The sequence below is a fragment of the Schistocerca piceifrons genome, chromosome 7, assembly GCF_021461385.2.
Source record: "Schistocerca piceifrons isolate TAMUIC-IGC-003096 chromosome 7, iqSchPice1.1, whole genome shotgun sequence".
Taxonomy (NCBI): Eukaryota; Metazoa; Arthropoda; class Insecta; order Orthoptera; family Acrididae; genus Schistocerca; species Schistocerca piceifrons.
In genome coordinates this window covers 433,201,653-433,209,612 of record NC_060144.1, presented here as the reverse complement: position 1 = coordinate 433,209,612, position 7,960 = coordinate 433,201,653, and the positions used below count along the sequence as shown (strand labels likewise).

The 7,960-nt window shown below is 41.2% G+C and overlaps 1 pseudogene; it reads left to right on the top strand.

The window, feature by feature from the left end:
* The first annotated feature begins 7,222 nt into the window (after positions 1 to 7,222).
* LOC124709373 lies at positions 7,223 to 7,340 on the top strand (annotated as a pseudogene).
* Positions 7,341 to 7,960: the final 620 nt, after the last annotated feature.

Genomic DNA, 7,960 nt, shown 5'->3' with positions numbered 1-7,960 from the left:
AGTTTTTTAGAGAATGTCGTATTGGAATTTGAATTTGGCGCAATTTTCTAGTGGAGGTAGGCCTAAAATAATAAATGATAATGAATGATAATAAATGATAATGAATGAGAATAAATGACAATGAATGATAATGAATGTTAATAAAAAATAATAAACAAAAGTAAGGTTTTGCAGCCATTATCGTGTAGGAATTTGAATTTGGAGCGAATTTTCTAGTGGAGGCAGGTCAATAATAATAAATAATAATAAATAATAATAAATGATAATAAATAATAATAAACGATAATAAATGATAATGAATGATAAAAATAAATAATAATGAATGTTAATGAATGATAATCAATAATAATAATAATAATAAAGACGAGTACGGTCTTTGCATGCATTATCCTGTTGGAATTCAAACTTCATGCCATTTTTTCTTCTGGAGTCCTAGGTTAGTGGACGTAGCACAATTGGGCTATTTTCGCGTCAAAATTCAAAATTCCCGCCATTTTTTCTTGAGGTTAGGTTAGTGGACGTAGCACAATTGACCTATTTTCCTGCCAAAAGCCGCCATCTTGGATGACATCATGCGGTGTTGCCAAGTCTACACGCCGCCATCTTGGATTACGTAATCGCCGCCATCTTGAATAAATTTGTCAACAATGGAGAGTGAGGTGACACGAAGGTTGCCCTACTACTCATATGTAGAGCCAAAAGTGCTGTGCTGAGTGGGAGGTGTTCGGTAGGAAGATAGTTTTCATGATTAGGGTGTGGTCTCCTCCCTGCGCTTAAGAAACTGTTAAATGCAGAAGTGTATGAACACACTTTACAGGACTGCGTACTGCCTGCAGTAGAGGAACAGTTCGAAGATGAAAGGTGCTTCTATCCGCATGACAGTGCACCCTGTTATAAAGCAGTATCTGTGATGCAATGGTTCATGGACAATAACATTCCTGAAATGGATTGTCCTGCCAAAGTCCCGACTGTACCCAATGGAACACCTTTGGAATGAGTTACGGCGTCGACTGGCTCAAGACCCCTGCGTCCCATAACTGCCTGATTCCGGCTTTTGAGGAAACATGGGCTGCCATTCCTCCACAGACATTCAGACACCTAACTGAAATTATCCCCAACAGAGTTCAAGCTGTCATAAAGGGGGGGGGGCGGAAACACTCCGTTTTGATGTCCACTAATATTTGATCCACGCTTCCAAGTGTGCTCTGAACTGTTGACTGCAGTCCTGTATTCGTTTACTACGCAAATGTGATAGCTGTGTCGGAAGTTTAAGACAGAATTTTCTGGTCCAAATTTATGTTTCAAACGGCTATGACGATCCTGTTATGAAATGGGCTCTCACAACTTTGGAAATGGAAATGAAGTCCCATGCTTCTTTACTAGGCAAGGTCCTAATGGAGGTGGTTTGCCGTTGCCTTCCTCCGACCGTAATGGGAATGAATGATGATGATGAAGACTCACAACTTTAATTATGTTCAAATGTATGTGAATCCACTGCCTAACAGACGCGTACAGCTGCAATAGTGAGCCCCCGTTCGGCATTCATACAATTTCCCTATTCCGCTTTCGTGCTTTGCAGGATTCAGCATGTTTCATGGCCCTGCGTGGAACCTTTTAACTAATTAATTCCTTGGTTGTAGCTGGAACATTACTCGTAATTAATAGCTTAGCCGGTCCCTTGTCATGACACGGGCGACATCCTTTAACGACTGTCAGCCGTTTTTTTCCTCTTAGTGCATGAGTGTGAGAGTCTCTTGTCTCTTAGAAGGAAGGTCAGCATTGGCCGTAATATTGAAGCTTTATTGATAGCAAAATCGATTTTCAATCACATAGTGATCATCTTCAGTGCTGTGGTGTACAAAGTAAACTCATAGGCACTGGTGTCAAGTTATTATCAGTAACCAAAGCTAAGAAACGAACACAATAATGTGCAGCACTCCATGGAGTCGCCAATCAGTAGTCTCTTGTCTCATTAGGCCTCTGTATAGTTTACAATCCTTTTTACAGCGTATTTTGCTACATTTAAAAAGTGTCCAAAATTTTTCCGAGTGAAGGCTATTTTCACATCCCAGGCAATACTTTATTTTCCAAGACAATCTTGGGGCAGTAGAAAGAAATAAGCGACCGTATTTCTGGACACAATATGACCTCGTTTTTCTGAGGAGGCGTCCTGGCAGAGAAACTAAACAGTATCTTTGTCTCCAGTGTGCGACACTACATGAAATCTCCAGAAAAGGATTCGGAACACTGACCTCGCTTTCATTTCTCTGTCTTGGCGATTTGTGCGTATGGCCTACCCTGCAATTTGAATCACTGCAAGACCAAAACAGTGCACACTTTTTCTGTTACTATGTTTCTCTTGACGATGATCTTTGTCAACAGTAACAGCTGGCCTCGAATCTAAATATTTTCAAGCTAATCATATTCACAGTTTGATTTAAAAATTGGATGTTAAAATTGAGAGCAGTGTGGCAATGTCACGTAGGTTTAGTCTAAAAATTAATGTCCTTTACGTTTCACGTCGTTTGCAAGTGTCCTACAGGGCTTTGCAACAATGACTGCTCACGAAAGAAGAAGCGGACACGCTAACTTTTTCTTGTATGTTTTATTCTCTGCTCCAAGCAGCAGAGTGGACTGACTGCGGTCTAGCCCATCACAGAGTCTCGGTTGTTTTCAGTCTTTTGGGAAGAAATGTAAGGGGATTATCAGTCCGTGTACTTACCTTGCAGCTAAGGGAAACCTTGTTACCAGACACTGGTTGGAACGTCACAAGAGCTGACCACAAACTACTTTCCATCACGCACGAAATAGTTCCCCCTGTACCAAAGCGTTTGACAGACTCCTGAATGGCCAGTATAGCAACAGCCAATCAGCATCATATTTCGTTTCATACAAGCCGATACTCTCACTATCTCTTTGGACCAACCCCCCTTCTCAAATCAGTTTACATGAAATCTAATACAAAAAAAGATCCATCCACAAAAGAATTGTCGGAATGGAACGGAAACTGGTAGATGTGATGTACGCGTAAAGATAAACAAATAATTACAGTTTAAAAAAATGGATGATTTATTCAAGAGAACGTCACATTTTGAGGAAGTCAATAACACACCCATGGTCTTTATATAGGCAGCTGATTGAAAGATGAGTTACGCTTCGAACCGAGCACCGATGACAAGCGAACATGTGTCTGGAGACGCCCGGAACTGCTGTGGGATATCAACCTGACTTTCGCCCGACATTCCCCATATGGCCCGACATTGAGGAGTGATGGTCTGGGGTGCCATTTCTTCTCATAGCATCTGCGGCACCCTTACAGCACGGCGATGCGTCGGCGATATTCCACGCCCCCTTAGGTTGTCCTTCATGGCAAGCCATCCTGGGCTCACATTTCATCAAAATAAGGTCCTTGCGCTGTTGGGCTGGGCTAGCACTTGGATGGGTGACCATCCGGTCTGCGGAGCGCTGTTGGCAAGCGGGGTGCACTCAGCCGTTGTGAGGCAAACTGAGGAGCTACTTGATTGTGAAGTAGCGGCTCCGGTCTCGGAAACTGACATACGGCCGGGAGAGCGGTGTGCTGACTACATGCCTCTCCATATCCGCATCCAGTGACCCCTGTGGTCCGAGGATGACACGGCGGCCGGTCGGTACCGTTGGGCCTTCATGCCCTGTTCGGGAGGAGTTTAGTTTAGTTTTAAGATCCTTGCTAAGGGAAGTCTACCAGCATCAAACATAGGCCTTAATTTGAGGAAGAAATTTCTGAGAATGCACCTTTCCAGCACAGAATCGTGTGGTAGTCAAACATGGACTGTGTGAGAAACGGAACAGAAGAGAATCGAAGCATTTGAGATGTGGTGCTAGAGACAAATGTTGAAAAGTAGATAGACTGAGGAGGTTCTAGGTAGCATCGAAGAGGAAACGAATATGTGGAAAACACTGACAAGAAGGCGTAAAGGATGATTGGACATCTGTTAAGGCATCAGGGGATGACTTCCATGATACTAGAGGGGGCTGTAGATGGTAAAAACAGTTGAAGAACACAAAGATTGTAAAACATGCAGGAAATAATTGAGGACGCAGGTTGCAAGTGCTACTCTGAGATGAAGAGGTTTGCACAGGAGAGAAATTCGTGGTGGGCCGCATCAAACCAGTCACAAGACTAATGACTCAAAAAAAAAAAGTTCCACCTGCATACGGCGAGAGTTTCTGCTGCTTGTCTTCATGCTTGCAAGAAAGCCAGATCTCTTCCCAGCTGAGAACACTGTGAGCCTTATGTGCAGGGTTCTCCAACCAGCTCGTGATTTTGATGATATAATGCGCCAGCTGGACAAAATTTGGTATGATATCCCTCAAGAAGGAATCCAACAACTTTGTTCGTCAATGTCAAGCCGAATAACTGTTTGCATAAGGGCCAGAGGTGGACCAACGTGTTATTTACTTGCTCAATTTTGTTAATCTCTTTCTCTTGAATAAATCCAAGTTTTGGATTCTGTAATCATTTGTTTGTCTTTACATGTACATCACATAGACCAGTTCCCGTCCAGTTCGGATAATTCCGATAAATCCTTCGTGGTGCGTCATCTTTTTTTGTGTTAGAGTGTAACACACTCCCAAAAATCAAATGAAAACAAATAATAACGTCTTTAATCATGGCAACAAGTTTTACATTTCTAAAATAGCGAAATTTGGCTGCTTTACAGTTATTTTTCCCTGTGCATGTGACTCACATCGAGGTTGCACATTGTGATTCCCACGCTGACTCACACTTATTTATTTACAATGTCTATGGCGCATACTTCACATAAATCGCACACTCATTTCCCTGTACACTCAGGCAACAAAATAAATGAAAATAATTCCGTCCAGAAAATAAAATCGTCTAATAGTAGCAGTCTGAATCTGTAACTTGTACTTCTTGTAGGTCTGGTCACCTAAGGTCACGTAAATTGGGGACTGATTCGTTTCTTCTCCACCTCGCAACCTTCTTCGCTCTTTCTTCCGTTATGATTTTGCCCTTGGTGTAATTATGTCCCGTAAACCAGTGGCGGCCTGAATTTTTGATTTGAAAATCACCTTACTGTAAATCTTCCATTTCTGTATTCTCATTTCTTCCAGATTCCCTTGACCTCTTGGATCCAGCATACGTAGATTCTTTTGTTCACAAGAACCTATATTACTCGTTGTGTCAACTTCCTCTTGTCCATTCCAAGGATGTTCCCAAGGAACATGCTCCTTCTTTGATGACGTCAGAGAGACTCTCTGTTCAACTACACAGCTGCACACCCCCTATACTGAGCATTTCTTGTTCTTTGAGGCTCCAATATCCTCCTGGCAATCCTTCGTTTCACAAGTTATAGTCTCTTAAGTGCTCCTGTTTTTACAAGATTTAGGCTTTTTGATGCACGTAAAGCTTCAGCGAGGATCACTGTCTAGTAATGTTTCAGTTTTACATTAATCGAAATAATCTTCTTTTTGTTGGTGTTCATACTTTTCCCTCCTTCTACTGTCATGCAACTACGAGCTGCCATGATGTTTGGCACGTACTATGTTTTCACGATGGGAGATCTGTAGGCCTGCTTTAGCAGCTTGTCTATGAAACTGCGTGGTTTACTTAACCTCTTCTTCTAATGATTCTGAAGAGATCAAAATATCGTCTGCGAATGCCAAACAACCTACCCATCTTCCTTTCTTCTTGCACCCCAATCATATGTCACCCACGCCTTCCATTTTGCGCCCTCATTTCCTTACAAGCTTATCAGGTACATATTTACGAGCAAATTACGTATACCTGTCTGACTCCTGTTTTGATGTTGAAGGTGTCTGAAAACTTTCCTCTGAACTTAATCTTGGATGCTGCGTTACTTAAGGTATGTTTAATCAGTTCACTGGATTTTGTTCGTCCATCCACTGAATCATTGGCTTCCTTGAAGTTCACGATTTCTTGTTCCTCTGTTTTGATATGCGACTACCAGTTTCATATTCAAACTTGGTTCCGCTCGTGATCTGCTCTTCATGAAGGCTCCTTGTTAGTGATCATCTTGTGCATTAAGTTGCTTTTCCTCTCTCTTCAAGAATGCTTTTCAGAATATCGTACAGGTCACTGGTATCAACGATATTGCTCTGTAGTTCGCAGGCTCCAATTCATTTTCTTCTTTGTCTATAGGATGTGTTGTTGCCGACGTCCACCTTTCTGGAAGCTGCCCCTCTTGCCAATATTTGTCTGCTCAATTAACGTTTATCGTATTTTTCTTTAGCATTCTTCAAGAATTCTGCAATGATCTCATCTTTCCCAGGAGCTTCATTATTCTTCAAGCTATTTATGATGCTCCTAACTTCTTTTATAGATAGTGATTCTGCGATGTGCTAGATTGGAAACAGATATGGTGATCGAGCAGGCCAAGACAACATGTCAACACTCTGTAGACCATGTCTGGCTACAACAACGGTATGTGGGAGAGCGTTATCCTGTTGGAAAGCACACCTAGAGTGTTGTTCATAAATGGCAACAGAATAGGACGAATCACCAGACTGATATACAATTTCACAGTCAGGGTGCGTGAGATAACCACAATAGTACTCCTGTTGTCATACGAAATAGCACCAAATACCACAGTATAACATCCAAGATATATATATTTTTTTTATTACGAGTGGAATATGAACGAGTGGAAAATTACGTAACTCAATAATATTCATTCAGTTATGTAATTATTTCTTAAAAAGATGATAATTATGTAAAACAGAGATAATATTTGTCTCACATTCTTTGTTAATCTGTGTCATTCCTTTGTTTTGTTTTGTACCCTTTTGTCGTCTTCTTCTGATCTACGTCGCCGACGCAACACGTGAATCGATTTGAGGTCTCTTGAATGAAAAACATTTAACGTAAAATTATTGTACTTTTCTGTTCATTTGCTGGTAAAAAAACAAATAGAGCCAAATGCGTTAAAACTATTTATGATTAATTATTGAAAAATCACTTCCTCTTTTAATTATAATTTCATATTAATTGTTTTATCGTAGCTGCAAGAAGAGCAGCCATTGTTAGTTGCGATTATATAGCAACTTCGTCTGTACTTGTGGTCGAAATATCAAGGGTTTCTGTTAAATTAATTTACAAAACAGTATTAATAATTTTTTTGGTGACATCAGTTTAAATGATTAATTATTTATTGAACAAAGGAAAATCTTAATTAAAAAATAAATCCTCTATCTTTTGTTGGGCAACGGCCTTGCTGCAGTGGATACACCGGTTCCCGTGAGATCACCGAAGTTAAGCGCTGTCGGGCGTGGCCGGCACTTGGATGGGTCACCATCCAGGCCGCCATGTGCTGTTGCTATTTGTCGGGGTGCACTCAGCCTCGTGACGCCAATTGAGGAGCTACTCGACCGAATAGTAGCGGCTCCGGTCAAAGAAAACCATCGTAACGACCGGGAGAGCGGTGTGCTGACCACACGCCCCTCCTATCCGCATCCTCATCTGAGGATGACACGGCGGTCGGATGGTCCCGATGGGCCACTTGTGGCCTGAAGACGAAGTGCTATCTTTTGTTGGCCGCCGTCTTAACTTTTATCTCAGCGGCAAATTTAAATTACTTGAAACTGCAAACAATATTCCGATGTGTAAGAAATAAATGTGCACCGGTGGTATTGAACTCTATTTATAAAAGAAAAAAATTAATGGAATCAGACTGCATTTTCTAAGAACAGTGCTAATAGTATTTATTGTTGAACAAGATTTCATTGGTGATGTATGAGGCCAAAATTAAACTACGCACGAATCACGGAGAAAACTATTTCTGGTAGCATACGTCAGTGTTGTGTGCGGGTGGTATTCTGTGGTTCCTATTCATGATCAATTTGCTAAGAATAATTAAATCCATCGAAGACAAAAATTGTAAAAGCTCTGATGTACGATCTGTAATGTTAGTGATATGAACGCAACTTACAGTCAACATTA